Source organism: Cadophora gregata (assembly GCF_030347475.1).
Source record: "Cadophora gregata isolate MNR1 chromosome Unknown scaffold_18, whole genome shotgun sequence".
Taxonomy (NCBI): Eukaryota; Fungi; Ascomycota; class Leotiomycetes; order Helotiales; family Ploettnerulaceae; genus Cadophora; species Cadophora gregata.
This window is the reverse complement of record NW_026695941.1, coordinates 1,363,116-1,379,883: the sequence shown is the minus strand read 5'-3', so window position 1 is coordinate 1,379,883 and position 16,768 is coordinate 1,363,116.

Sequence of the window (16,768 nt, the reverse complement as noted above, 5' to 3'; positions counted from 1 at the left end):
TAATAGGACATGGCTCTTATAATAAACTAATATAATAACTCGCTATAATATATTAATATATAACTATAGATAAGCTTAAGGAGAATTATATCTATACCTAGTTAGGCGATTCTAACAATAGTAAGTGAGATTCCGCGAGTGTTATAGATTAGCTCGAGTAAACTATTATTAGCACGCCCCTTAAGGACTATATATATCGAGATAATAATAGCTCTAGGCTAGATAATAATATAGAGCTAATACTAAGTAATAGCGAGGAGGAGGCCTAGGAACCTAATTAGACTCTAGAACTAGGGCTACTTTAACTTAAACTCTTAGGACTAAGAGTAAGTGAAACTTAGGAAGTTACTTAAAAAGAAGAGAGCTTATATTAGGTTAGTTATAATACTCGCTACTAGACTAATATAGCTACTAGGGTTACTTATTAAGAACCAGGCCTTATTAGCTTAAGGGGTCCACCGTAGGGGGCAAGGTATGAAGTAGTCTACTGGGACTATAAATATATCGGGTAAAGAATAGCTAGTAGCTAGGAAGGACTAACGACCTTTATATAGCACTTACTACTCCAGAATACTATTATTCTTAATACTAGCGCGCCACTAGAGGTAAGTGAGGAATAAGAAATCATAGCTAAGAACCGATATAATAGGATATAGGTTCATATTAATAATAATAGCCGGTACTATTACGAGATATATAACCTAGTAACTTATACTAAACTTAAAACGGGATTTATATATAAAGTCAGCCTAAGCTATAGCAATCGAAGGGTATAAGAGAATATTCTCGACTATAATATATATTAGGAATATTTCTATATATAGTAACTTACTACTATTAGAGATAAATATCTCACGTTAGAAGTTAAAATTAAGGGAGTTAAGCTTTAGGTAATAGTAGACTCTAGGGTATAAGGGAACTTTATATCTCCTACTATTATACTTAAGTACTACCTAATAACTAAAGTAAAGAATAAGGGATATTATCTAGTACTAGCGGATAGTAAAGTTACCTCCGATAGACTAATTAAGGTCCAGACTACTCTAGTCTATATAAGTATTACCGGATACTCTGAAATAATCTAATTCGATATTATTAAGATTAGAAGATACGATATTATCCTAGGGTTACTATAGATAGAAAAGTATAATCCTATTATCAATTAGTAGATAGGAAAACTTAAGTTTAGTTATTACTAAGACTACTATTATCTACTAGGAATAGAAATAGTAAGTATTTAAGAGGTTAGTGCTACTTCTAAGGAAGAGCTCAGATACTAAGATAAGAGTTCACTGATAAAGGATATATTATTAGTATATAAGAAGTTTATAGTACTATTTAAGGAAGAATAAGGTATTAAGGCCTTACTAAAACACTAGGACTACGATTATTAGATCGAGTTAGAACTAGGTACTAAATTAATATTTCAACTACTTAGGGAATATTCGGCGATAGACTTAATAATAATCAAGTAATATATCGATAAAAACCTAGTGAAAGGATTTATCTAAGAGTCTAAATCTCTATAGGGGAGTAATATCTTATTCGCAGAAAAGAAAGATAGTAGATAATAAATATATATTAATTACTATCGATTAAATAATACTATAAAAAAGGATTGTTATATACTACTATTAGCTAAGGAGCTGCGGGATAGACTCGTTAGAGCTAAGATTTTCACTTAGCTTAACTTAAGAGAAGTATATAACCTTATTAGGATAGCTAAGAGTAAAGAAGAGAAAATAGTATTTCGTACTTATTTTAGTTATTATAAGTATATAGTTATACCCTTCAGCTTAACTAACGTACTAGCTATATTTTAGCGTCTAATTAATAATGTTTTATAGCTTTACTTAGATATAACGTGTATATACTATTTAGATAATATACTAGTCTACTCTAAATCAGAGGAGTAATATATAAAGGATATTATAGCTATTCTCTAGAGGCTAGAGAACGCCTGCCTATTACTTAAACTAGAGAAATATAACTTCTACGTAGATAAGATTATCTTTCTAAGTTATATAGTTACTACTATAGGATTAGCTATAGATCCTAAAAAGATTAAAGTAATTATCAAGTAAATAGGGCCTATAAATATCAAGAAAGTATAATTATTCCTTAGGTTTACTAACTTCTATAGGCGATTTATTAAAGATTACTTAAAAATCACCGGGCTACTTATAGAGTTAACTTATAAGGATAAGGAATTCTACTAGTCTAATAGCGCACGAAAGGCGTTTAAAGCACTTAAAGCGGCTTTTATCACGGAACTAGTGCTTACTTCCTTTACCCCTAATAAAGAAATACATATAGAGATAGATTCTTCAGACTACGCTATTAGAGCTATACTTAGCTAGCTAAGCGAGGACGGAAGATAATAACTAGTCGCTTACTATTCGCGGAAACTATTACTAGTAGAACTTAACTATAATATATATAATAAGAAGTTACTAGTAATTATAGACGTAGTACGTGAATAGAAGGTCTACCTTAAAGGCGCTACTTATAAGGTATAGATCCTAACAGACTACAAGAATCTTATTTACTTTACAACTACTAAGGAACTAAACTAATAGTAAGTTCATTAGTACGAAATACTCTCTACTATTAAGCTTCGAATTTCTTATATTAAGGGAATAGAAAATACTTAAGCTAACGCTCTAAGCCGGAAACTAAAGTACCTTATAAATAAAACCTATAAATCTTATACTATACTATAGAAGGATAGCGATTTATTAATTATTAATAGCTGATAGCTAGCCGCGATAGGATAGCTAGTCGCAGAGAAAATCTAGAAAGGCTATATTAACGACCTAGTTATAGCTAAATAGCGATACTAATTAGGCGAAGGGTTCTCTTTCTCCTTAGAAGGAACTCTCTTATTCTAAGGACGAATCTATATACCTACTAGAGATAAGATGAAATTTATTACGTACTAGTATAAGCTACCTACTTATAGATACTAAGGGATAGCTAAGATACTATCTAGGCTATCTAAGGAATACTACTTCCTAGGTATAAGGAAAGTAGTTAAAGACGTAGTAATATCATATGATATATATATCCGGAATAAAGCTATATACTATACTCCGTATAGACTTATAAAGTTACTAATAATACTACCTCGCCTATAGAAATTAATCGCTTTGGATTTTATAGTCGAGCTACTACTCTCGAAAGACTTAATTATAGGAATCGTATATAATTCGATCTATATAATAATAGATAAGTTCATGAAGTACGTATATATAGTACTAGTACTTAGGATATAAGACGCGCCTATAATAGCGTAGGTATTTCTTAGGATAATCTTTATAAGCTACGGAATACTAGATAAGATTATCTTAGATAGAGATAAGCTCTTTACCTCGAAGTTCTAGAAAACTCTTATTATACTCTTAGGGATAAAACAGAAAATATTAACTATATTCTACTTATAGACTAATATATAGATAGAATAAATCAACTAGATAATAGAGACTTATCTTTAGTATTATATGAACTATAAATAAGACAACTAGGTATAGTTACTCCTACTTGCTTAGTTTATATATAACAGCGCGGATCAAGAGATTATTAGAGTATCGCTGTTCTATATAAATTATAAGTATAATCCCACGGTATATAATCCACTAATAACCGGTTAGGGGACCGCGTAGGAGGCTATACTATAAGCAGATAAGCTTAAGTAGCTCTATAAAGAATTATCAGCTAATATTCTCTTTATCACGTAGAGATCTATAATCTATTATAACAGAAAGCGTAGTATAGGACTAACGCTTAAGGAGAAGGATAAAGTCTACTTACTTAGAAAGAATATCGCAACTAAATAACTAAGTTATAAATTAGATCATAAAAAGCTAGGACTATTGTAATAGGGTAGTATGGTTCTGGGTCGGAAGATAGTTAGCCTGTTTTATAAGGTTATATAAATAAGCGCGATAGTATATAACAAATATATTATTTTCTCTCTCCTACTCTTATTACCTGTTTAGTTAGTAGTCCTCTATATCCCTACTTACTATATACTTTAATAGTATTACCCTACTTCTTTATATTAGTGATTTATATAAGGAACTAGAAGTAAAGTAAAGGAATAGTTAGGATATAGCTAAGCTAGTAGTAAAGGTAGGAGTTAGAATTTTATCGCTTAGTAACTTAGTTATAGTAACAGATAGATACGTAGGAAACAGCTAGAAAAAAAGGGCTTAAGAAGCTCTTATTTAATAGATAAGATATTAGGAAACAGCGGAATATAAGTAGAGAGAGCTAAGGAAGTATAGAAGGGAAAGTTATCGCGATAAGCTTAGAAGATAAGGTTACTATAGTAATAGAGAAAGTTTATATAAGGAAAACAAGTAAGGAATAGATAAATACGAAAAGAAAGTAGGTCTAATATAAAAAAGGGGCTCGAAGTAAAGTGAAAAAGGGATATAAGGAAAAAGAGTTAAGGAGGTCGGAGCAGTTAAAGGAGCTAAGTCTAGAGATTATAAGGAGTATAATCACTACGCTCTTACTAGTAACTCTAGTACTTTTAACTCTAGTAATATTAGGTATACTATACCTTATAAGCAGGTACTAAAGGTTTAAATCGTTTACTAAATTCCTTAATATAACTGTATTTCTAAGAGATCCTAAGAACTAGAGAACACTAAGTATAAAGGAAAATAATATAATAGAATATATTTAAGTCCGGGAGGAAAGCTATTAAGAATTAAGAACTACGAATTCTAGGATAGCGGAAGTTAGGTATATTTCAGTTATACCGGCCCCGGGTATACTAAGCGCGCTATACTTTAAAGGAGCTAATATTACGGAGTTCTTAAAATAGTATACCGATTAGTGTGATAACGCCTAATTAAAGGATACGGACTGAATTAAATAGCTTCCCTGATATTATAATCTCACTATTAGTTAGTATATTAAGACGCTACTAGAGTGGATAAGTAAGAATTAGGAAGAGCTAGTAGTCTCTCTTTTAGAGGAGTATAAGGATTAGGATACTTTTTAATAGATAAACTCCCGATCGTTCCTTAAGGCTTTAAAGTTAAAACCGTGAACTATAGAAAGCGATATAAAGTAGTTTATTCGATAATTTACTATAATATTAGCTACCTTAGTAAAAAGGGGCTAATTGGAAAATTATACTTAGGGAGTATAGTTCTTAAACAGGCTACTAGGAGACGTTCATAGGAAGGTGATACGTAAGAATAAGGTTGATATTAATAAGCTAGGTATAATTAAGTTTAATAACTTAGTTAAGATAGCTACTAAGATTTATACGTTTAATAAGATAGTCCGGGAGTTTTCTAATAATCACGTGAAATAGGAGGGCTTTAGTGAATTAGTAGATTCACTTAGCTAAGTACCTGTCGCCTCTAAGGTAGAGAGTCAGCTAGTTCCTCTTATTATTAGCTTAAAGACTATATCTATAGAAGTAGAAGAGAAGATAACTTAAGTATTTAACACGCTAGTGTTAGCTACGAGAGTATCGCGGGCTTCGCAGGTACCTAAGGGAAGATTAGGATTTAGCTCGCCTAGCAGGGGAAATTAGTTAGAAGCTTACTTAGTAGGACCTAGTAATCGAGTTAATCTATCTAGACTACCGCAGGGGGCTTACTTAAGCTAACCTTAGTATCTGAATAACTCGCTAATTAAAGTATATATAATAGGTACTTATAGGGATCGCTAGAACTAATATTTCTACTATTTAGAAAATAGGTATTTCCGTAGGGATTACCTAGACTTCCTAATAGATATAGAAAGGGAGCTTATATATAACTATTAGGGCTAGATATATTATAGATACGCGGGTAGTAGGGGGCAGTTAGTTAAGTAGTATAGGGGGGTCCTAGTAATAAAGGGTATACGAGCTAGTTAGAGGGGAATCTTAATATAAGGAACTAGTAAGGGATAAGCTAAAGGGAGTAGTTTAATAGTATAGCTAATATAAGTGCTATAGTACCTTATAAATAAGGCCGAACTCGCGAAGGTAATAGTAGTAAGGGTAGTAACTTAGAATAAGTTAGATATTAAAGAAGATAAGGGGGACTAAGAAGCTGTAGGAATATTAAGGGCTAGAAGTAAAAAACTGAAGAGCGGAAAGGATAATAAATAGGTAAACCTTAGGAAAGTATTAAAAAAGTAAGTTAAGAAGGAAAAGGACTTAGTAGCTCTAAAAGTTCTATAACTTAGAAAGTAAAAGTAGAAGGATCTAATTAAAGGGGTATTAAAAGAGGGAGTATAGTAAAGAGAGATTATTAAAGAAATAGAAATAGATAAAGAGTAGACTAAGAAGTTAAAGAAAGTTAGTCTAAGAGTTATTAGGAAGGTAGAGTAGTACCTAGATATCCTAAAGCAGGGGGCGTAGCCTCTAGAGCTATTAAATAAAGTCCTAGATAATAAACTAAAAGGTATTACTAGTAAGGAAGTACTTATATACTTTAAGCTCTTATAGAAACTACTTTTTAAAAATATAACTATAGTGAAGTTATCTTAGACCTCTAAGGGAGGAGTTAAAGGTAATTAGACTAACTTAGTATTAATAAAGTCAGCGAGAGTAGAGGAGATATCAGAGGACTCCTAAGTCTTAGTAATTAAGAGCCTAAAGGTTAGAGTCCGACTAAGCTCTCTAACTATAATAGCGCTTATTAATTACGGATTAGAAGCTAATTTAATAACTTCTACAATTACCTTAAAAGCCGGGCTCCTTATTCAACCTAACCCTAATCTTAGAATAATAAACTACTTAAGGGAGCGGGAGAAGTTTAAGGGGTTATATAAGGGAGTTACTATAAAGATCAGAAGTATCTTAATAGCAGGGAGTTTTTTTACTTTAGTGTAAGTAGAGAATAACATAGTCCTAGGATAACTCTTTATTATAATAAGTCTCTTATTATTTTCTTATAGCAAAGGTTATTAGTTTACTACAGTTATAAATAATAACTGAACTAAGCAGGTTATAGTAAAGGTCGCGGATTTAATAGGGTCTTATACTAAATCGGATATTTTCCTAGAAAACACTTAGCTAAGGCTATAGTAATAAGTAGTTCTAGTGATAGATCTATTAAGGGGAGGAGCGAGTTAACTAGTATATTTAACCTACCTAGCGGGAGAAAGGTAAAAGTATTTTTAGCTATAGTATTTACTAAGCTTAATAAGGAAAGGGATAAGGATATAATTCTTTTAAGGAGTACGGATTTAGTTACACTTTTATAAGTAAAAAGGGTTTTTCCTATTATTAGAGTTTAGGGTACTTATAAAAAGAAAGCTAATAAGGTTATTCTAATTCGAAAAGGAATTTCAGATAAGTTAAAGCTAAGGGGGAAGCTAGACTAGAAGTAGAGGTAATTAGAATAAGAGAGAGTTAAGAAGCCCGTTAAACTACCTTATAAATTTAATAAGTAGATAACCCTGAAGTTCTTAGAGTTACTATATAAGATAAGATTAACGCCGGAAAGAATAAAAGAGATAATAATTAGAGGAGAATTATAGCTACAAGAATATAAGCTTTTAGAGGAAATACTATATAAGTACAAGGCTATAATAGTATTTAACTTCTCTGAATATAGAAGGATATATAAAGATATTTACCTACTATAGGAAATTTATATAATTCTATATAAAGCCTAGTAAGCGCCTAGATTCCCGGTACTAAAATATCTATATAAATATATTAAGGATATACTTACAGAGAGGCTTAAGGCTAGTACCTTAGAATATAGCTATAGATTATATAAGAATCAGTAGTTTTTAGTTAAGAAAAAGAGTAAAGCGTATTAGATAGTAGATATTATAATAAAGTATAATATAGTAATAATTCGGGACGCTAACTTACTACCTAATATTAAGGAAATATTAGAAGATTTTATAGGGTATATAATTACCTCTCTAATAGACTTCTTTTCCGGGTATAATTAGGTTACTTTACACTTAAATAGTAGAGACCTAACTATATTCTAAACACTACTTAGTCTCCTTTGCTATACTACCTTAGTTTAAGGGGTAACTAACTCTGTTATATAATTTTATAAGGTTAGAAAAGTAATTCTAAAGGACTATAAGCTTAAGAGAGCTAAGATATTTATTAATAATATTCCTATCTTAGGCCCTTACTTGAAATATAATAATAAGGAGATTAAGCTTAGTATTCGAAGATATATCTTAGAGTACTTTATTAATTTAGATATAGTCTTAGCTAATATAAAGAGAGCGGGGGCTATAATTAGCTCTAAGTTATAGTTTAGAGTTAATAGCCTAAAGTTAGTAAGTTATATCTATATTATAGAAAGTAAGTTACTAGATAATAAAAAAGTAATAAAGATACTTAACTAGCGGGAATATTAAAACATAACTAAAGTTAAGGCGTTTCTTAGAGTCTATAGCTACTACTATATTTAGATCGTCGACTATACTAGAAAAGCTAAGCTACTATACTTTTTACTCTAAAAGAGAGTGAAGTAGAAATTTAAGGATATTAAAAGGTTTATAATAGATATATTAAAGTTAGCTCTAATAATAGCTCTAGCACTAGTAAAGCTAGATATCTCTAAAGAAAGTAGTGAAGTAATTCTAGCGGTAGATATAAGCTTATAGGGATAAGGGATAGTTTTAATATAGCTAGATTATAACTTTAAGCGTTATCTTATTAAGTATAATAGCGGAGTATAGATAGCTATAGAAAGAAACTACGATACTACTAAGAGAGAGTATTATAGGGTTTTAAAGGTATTAAAGAAAGTTCGCAGGGTCCTAATCAGCTGCTACTTTATCCTAGAAATAAATACTATAGTTCTAGTTATATAGCTTAATTAAGGAGTATCGGACTTACTTAAGGCTCTAGTTATAAGATAAATTACTTAGATACGCTTTTTCGATTTCGAAGTACACTATATACTAGGAATTAAATATACTATAGTAGATAAGCTATCTAAGTAGCTAGCTACTTAGAAGGAGTTAGATACTAAGGCTCTAGAAAAGGATATTAATAACTTCGTAGATACTTAGTTTAGCTGAGTTAAAGTTAGTATTTAAACTAGGAGAGCGACTCCTTACTTATAAGAGGTATAGAGTTTAGATTCTAAGCTTATCACGGAGTATCTTCTCACGCTAAAATAGCTAAGTAAGGTTAACCCTAAGGACTTTAAGGGATTTAAGTAATAAGTCCTAAATTACGCGGTTTAGGACAGAGTTTTATATCGCTATACTAATAAGAGTCTTCTGATAAGAAGGGTTATAGATAGTAAAAGGGAGTAGTAAATAATCCTTAAATCCTTTCACGAGGATATAAGTTATAAAAGATAGAAGAGTATTTACTAGAAAGTTATAAAAAGGTATTTCTAGGACTTACTATACCTAGATATAAAAGCTTATATAACGACATATGAAGCTTATTAACTTCGGGACTCTACTAAGATAGAGAAAGCGCTTTATCTTATATAGACTAGCGCTCTATAGGCTAAAGTAAGAATAGATATAATATATTTACTACTAAAGCGAGGAAAGTACTACTTAGTTATAACACGGGATAATCTATCTAAGTGAGTTAAAGCTAGAGCCTTAGTAAATACAACTTCAGTAGCTATTATAGATTTCCTCTAGGAAGATATAATATATTACTATAGGATCTTTAGAAAGCTAGTTATAAATAGGAGGCTAGAAAATAAGAAGTAGGTAAAAGAGCTTACTTAGAAATATAGGATCCGAAGGGTAGTAGTATTAGCTTATTATACCCTAGTGAATAGAATAGTAAAGCGGGGTTATAAACTTATTATAAACGCTTTAGTAAAGATAACAGATAAGGGGATAAGCGATTAAGTTAGAAATCTGCACGTGGTACTTTTAGTGAACCGCTATATAGTAAAAGGAATAACTAGGTATATATTATTTTAGATATAGTACGAGTCGGAAGCAGTTCTATTAGTTGAAATAGGAGTTCTTACTTAGAGGATTATAAATTAGAAGAATACTCAAATAGAGGCAGAGACTCTAGCTCTCTATGCGAGGTAGATTCAGATTAGGGACGAAGATTTAAAGGAGGTAACTATGAAGTAGTATAGGATACGAGTAATAAGTAAGGATAGGTTTAATACTAATCAGCAGATTCATTAGGCGGAAATTAAAGTTAGTAATATTATTCTACTATATAATACTAAATAGGAAGTCGATATATCTTCTAAACTAAAGCTTGGCTACTAATAGCTTAGCTTATATAGGATTAACACGGCTATCGTAGAGAAAGGAATATATATACTCTCAGAACTCTATAGCACTTAACTTAGTAGTATATTTTTAGGGAATCGACTTAAGGTCTTTTAAAAAAGGGACTCTATCTAGGAACTAATTAAAGTTAATAAGAGATTTAATAATTCCGAACCTAAAGATCTAAGTAAGAGAGAGAGTATAGCAGCTAGTAATATAAAGAGCGACTTAGGAAGTGATATCCTAAGTACTACATTAGTAATAAAGGGGTAAGCTAAAGTAGAGAGAGACCTCTAAGAACTAAAGGAAAAGTGAGCGGTAATTCCGGAAAGTAGGCGTATAGCTATTATAATTAGGCTACTAAGCCACAGGATAATTTAACTTACCCGGCGGAGGAAATAGGGCAATAGGAGTTCCTAAGGGGGCTAGGAATTTTAAGTAGAGGATATAGGTTATATTTACTTACTAAATAAAAGAATAAGTAAAGTTAAATATTATTAAATCCTATCTATTAACTACTTATAACGACATTAGAGTCGAACTAGGAGAAGAGAAAATAAGTAGTATCGCGAGTAGTACTTAGAGTAATTATTATACGAAGAAATTAAAGAAAATAATCGCTCTAAACACTAATTATATAACTGAATAAATCTATACGAATAATAAATATAGTAATAAGGGGGACCTATTAGACTAAGAGGGTAGTATCCTCAGTTATTTTATTATTATTAGTATCTATTTCTTTATTACCCTTACTATTACTATTATTATCAGTACCGTAGCTAGCTAAGAGAGGAAAGTACTTACCTGTAGTAGCCGGGTAAGCTAAGAAAGAACTACCTAGTGCGCTGCGCTTAGTAAGAATAGCCTTAGTAATAATTTAATAAATATATCCTTTAAGGTAAGTTATATAATAATATTTACTATTAATATCCTGGGTAAGAGCGCTACTAATATAACTAATATACTTAAGATTAAAGTATATCTAATAAGTAATAAGGTAAGACTAAGTATTAGCAGAGTTAGAAGTACTCTTATTACAGGGGTATTACTAAGAGTACTTATTAAAGAGTAACTTAATCTTAGGAGGATAACTAGTAATAAAAGTAGAGGTAGTTATAATAGCCTTATAATAAGGGCGAGCTTAGTATAGTCTAATAGTAGTTCCGGAAGTAGTCTTAAGAGCTCAACGCTTAGTAGATCTCTTCTTCTTCTTCTTCTTAGAATAGTTACTATTATCCTTATCCTTAATATTATTAATATTAGCGTGAACCTCAGTATCTTTATTACTATTAATAGCTTTCTCTAGAGAGAGAGTAGTCTTAGAGGACTAAGTAACTTAGAACGAGATTTTCTTAGAGGTTATAAGAGTAGAAGTAGCGGTAATAGATATAAGCTTATATTTAATAGTAAAGGTATTACTTTTATTAGAATTATCCTAATCTAAGGCGTTATCTATATACTTATTAGTATCTTTCGACTTCTTTATAAGGGGAGTCTTCTTCTTAGTAAGCTTCTCCTTCTTAATAGTATTCTTAACGCGGATAATACTAAGGGTAGAAGGGTCTTTAGAAAATAAGCTAAGAGTCTTTATAAGTAAGTTAGTTAAGAGCTTAGACTTAATATACTTCTATAATTCTTTCTTCTTATAGTTATTAAGAGAGTTACTACTACTAAACAAATACTTATTACGCTACTACTTATAACTATTATACTTTTTTATAGAGATAAAAGTTAGGTCTAAAGTATCTGTATTAGATCTTATAGTAATACTACTATAGAGAGGTATATTATTAAACTCTATAATAAAGTTATCTGAACTAAGGAAAGCGTAACTTATAGACTTCTGACTAGAATATATACGAAGATATAAGAGAAAATCGATCTTCTACTTATTAGATACTTCTATTTTAGTAAGGACCTACTTATTAAAAGTAAAGACTAGGAGGCTAATTACGTAATCTGATAAACGTATAGTCTTATCGGCTCAGATAGCTGCTATAATATCCTAGATATAGACTATACTAGGGGTTAAGCTATATAAAGAACACTCTAAGATATACTAAGTGAAGATAATCTTTAGAAGTAACACTATAGTAATAGAAGTAATAGAAGTATAAGTTAAGAGTATAAAAAGTATAAGGAAGGTAGTAGAGTATAAGAATAGTAATAATAGTATAAAGAAGAGAAGTAACTATAGAAAAATAATTATTAAAAGAAAAAGGAAAATTTAAAAAAATAGAAGCGCGAGAGGGTTTTTATATTAAGTAAATAGTAGTAGCGAGGCTATAGAAAAGGTGAATTTAGTAGGAAGAAGTATAGGATAGTAAATAAAAAAGTGAATTTTAAAAGGGAAAAGTGAAAAAGGTAGAGAAGTTACTAGTTATTTATTATATATTAGTTACTAGCGAGTAGCACGATAATACGATTAAAGGAATAGTAGGCTATAAGCTACTAAGTGAGGTGTAGGAGCCTTTAGGAGAGGATTTAAGGCGCTAAGGATTTTTTCTAATTTAAAACTTTCAACTTTCTTTAAAAAAAAAAAATAACTTCCTTATATTCCGCGTTATAATAACTAAATTACTACGTAGATATAATAGTTCGCTATAGATAACAGAGGAGATATAAGTATAAGCTTAGTCGAAGTACCTGCAGAAGATAGATTACTAGCTTTTACTAATTTTAATAAAGTAGTTATATATCTAGATAGGATCCCGCTATAAGACTAGTATAATACCTAGTTAAGGGTCCTAAAGACTATAATAGTGTACTATAATAAGGCTAAGGAACTTATTAAGTAAGTATATAAGCACGTAGAAAAGTTAGAAGTATTCCGGATCTATATATTAGAGGACGAGTTTTACTAGTCTTAAATAGAAGTTTAAGTTATAATTATTAATAATACGAAAAAGAGAAATAAATAAAGTAAAGCTTATAAGAGTATAGTAAAGAACTAGATAGACCCGGAAGTACTAGCCTAGCTAGCGACTAAGTTAGGAGAATTCGTAAGTTACTACTAATAAGTCTCTATAAAGATATCTATTAAGGAAGCTAGATTATAAGTTAACTTAGAAGTTTAAAGACAAGTCTTAAAGCTACCTTATTAAGAGATATCTAAGGTAAAGGAAGTTACTATAATAGATATAACTTATATAATAAGCGTGAAAGCGAGAGAAGAGAAGGTAAGGAAGTTATTAAGAGAAGAATAAAGAAGTATTAGAATACGAGTTAATATAAGAGGCTTTATAGAAGAAAGGGTATTTATAAAGGAATTAGAAGATATACTTATAGCTACGAGTAAGAAGAAAAGGAGCTCTAGTAATATTAATAATTTAGCCTACTTAGCGAGGGAAATTATTATAGGCGCTATAGTAGCCCTAGCTCCTTAACTATATTAGTTCTAGCGCTAAGAGGAAATAAGCGAGGCTATAAAAGAGTTTAGGTTTATATATAAGGAAAGGGCTAAGATTAATAAAGAAGAGGTTAACTTAGTTAAGAAAGAACTAGAGGAATAGGAAAAGTAAGAGGTTAATAAGGAGGGCAGAGATAAGCAGAAGTACAGCTATAAGAAGAATATAACTACTAGCTAGAAAACTATAATAAAAGGAAAGAAAGTTCTACTAATTACAGTAATAATAAAGCTCTTAAGTAAGATACTAGGATTTTAGTAAGTTTATTATAATCACTTACGATTAATAGTAAGGCGTATAAGTCTCTATATAAAGCAGCTCCCGGAAGGTTTAGCTATTAAGAGACTACGTATTATATATAATAGGAGGTTAGAAATCAGAAAGCTAAAGATAAACCCGGAGACTTATATTTAGTTTCATATAGCTAATCGCCTTCCTTACTTATTAGATAGGCTCAGATCTTATAAATTTTATAAGAAGAAGGGGCTCGAATTATTCGACTATAATTAGAAGCTAATTCTAGATAGTTAGGATCTAATAATCTTACTATAGTAGGAAGAGAATAAATAAGTTATTCGCTCCCTCTTTAAATAGTAGTTTAGTTCCCTTCTTAGAAAGTAAATCTATAACAAATTAGATATATACTAGTACTACTTATAAGAAATTAATAGGCGTAAGAATATTAGATAGCTACGGAATATATTTTTTTCAGTAACTTAGTAGCTTATATATTAAGACCTCGCTTACTATATATTATATATAGCTCTTTATCCTAATAAGAAATAGAGACTAGTTAGTTACCCTTACTATATTAAATATACTATACTAGGAGATAGAACCTTTTTCTATTATATCGATTTAAATATTAATAATATACTTATCACTAATTAAGGGGCTATTATAATTTAAGGTAGTATCTCGCTAGATTAGGAGAATAAGGATAATTACACTTTTTACTATCCGGGGATATAATATAAGCTAGGCGAGTAGTAGGCGTATATTCGCGAGTAAGGATAGGATACTAACTACTACGTTTACTAAATTATAGACTAAATATTTACTTGAGAGGATACAAAGGTCCTAGGAGTGAATTAGGTTAGAACTCCTTATAACTCTAGAGATATACGGATTATACTACTAAAGATCCTACACGAGTTAACTAGGCCTATGATAAAAGTTCATCGGATTATCTTACTATAGTTTATTATAATTTAAGATAATAAGGAAACCTTAGAAGTTATAGAAGGAGGAACTTAGAGAGATCTAGCTAACTCTTATCGAGATTTCACTATACCCCTAGCTACCTTATCAGGCCTTATAAATTAGTACAGAGCTATTCCTTTTCAGTTTACTACTATAGTTAAGCTTTCCGGGTTAGGTGCTCTATCTAATACTTTAGTTACGTAATAATAATAGAGTTCACTAGTAGTAATAGCTTAGAGAAACGTTCTATTAGGAAGGGATTAAGTAGTAGCTTATAGCTTTATTAATAGGTAAAGAGCTAAGGCACTAGTTATAGCTATAGAGGCTTTTAAGATAGTAAGGAAAGTAGAGAAGGAAGTGTTTAAAGAGAAGTCCTTTTATTACTTAAAAGAGGTATTAGAGGCTATAAGCGTTCTAATAGGAGAAGTAGAAGCTAATACTAACTAGCTAAGTAAGGAAGTAATAGAGATCGCGTTAAAAGAGAGCTTATTATTTATAGAGAAGGCCGAGGAGTACTTAGCAGCAGGTATAAGTGATATAATAGAGGTAAATAGTTAAGAGGAGTATCTATATATTTCTTTTATTTATATAATATATCAGGGGATATAGTCAGGGGGCGACTACTTAGTTAAGAGGGGACGTATATAGTAGGGTAGTATAGTTCTAAGTCGGAAGATAGTTAGCTTATTCCGTAAAGTTATATAGATAGGCGTGATAGCGCATAACGAATATATTATCTTCTCTCTCCTACTCTTACTACTTGTTTAGTTAGTAGTCCTCTACGTCCCTGCTTACTATGCACTTTAATAGCACTACCTTACTTCTTTACACTATTCAGGATTACTAAAGTCAAGGGACTAGTTAATTATTAACTAGCTCTACTAAAGATAATAAATATTCACCTAGTATTCTATATATCTCTCCTTAAACTAGCACTACTAAGAGCACCGCCTGCTCTTATCACCGAAATACAACTGATTAATCCGAACGCTAAATACGAAGTAGAGGCTATCCTCGACTATTAGAACTACTATAGTAAAATACGATATTTAATTAAGTAGAAGGGGTACTTATAGTTAGAAAATACCTAGGAACCTAAGTCTAACCTCTACTGCCCTAGGTTACTGCGAAGTTTCTATTAATAAAACCCAGGTCTTCTTAGAAGGAGTTCCTAAAGTTAGGCAGTAGTTTATTAACTAGGTAGAACTCGGAGGAGTCACTAGCAGGCGGCGGTATAAGTAGCCGAGTAGTAGAAGCTTACTTCTCCCTCTCTACTACTTCCCGCGCCTCTGCTTTCTCTACTCTTTCTTTTACCTTAGCCTTATCTAACTTATCTAAAGTTCTTAGATTACGACGAAGTATTTCCCTCCCTTACTTATAAAGCTCAGCTTAGTACTACTTAAGCTCGCGGACGCGAGCTAGGCTAGTTATAGCTACTTTAAAGGCTATATCTCTCTTAAACTTCAAGTGATCTTCCTTTATATAAAGACTTTAGAGGTTGTTAATAGAAACCTAAAGAGTATCGTATTTCACGCCGTGATAGATATACTCCTTACACCTCTAGGACTTCTTATTTAGGACTACGTAATTATAATAGTAGTAAATATAATTGGAATATAGTATACTAGGCGAGCTATAGGAGTTAATCGTTTTAGTAAGTACTATCCTTTATTTGTATTTAGTAGTTTTAGAGGATATAATAAAAGAAAAAGACGGCTATAAGTCGTCGTTAATATTTCCTTTAGTATACTTAAGCGTAGGGACTACGCTAAGTAAGAAGGAAGATAATATTACAAACACACTCGGAAAGAGTATCACGTGTATCTTAGCTCTGAGGCTTAGCGGCCTTATTACACAGAGAAGCTAAGAACTAGGAACGAAATCACGGGACTATATATCATATAATAGTATAGAGCTTTTAGAACTATAGGATCTAAGGTTCCTAGAGCCTA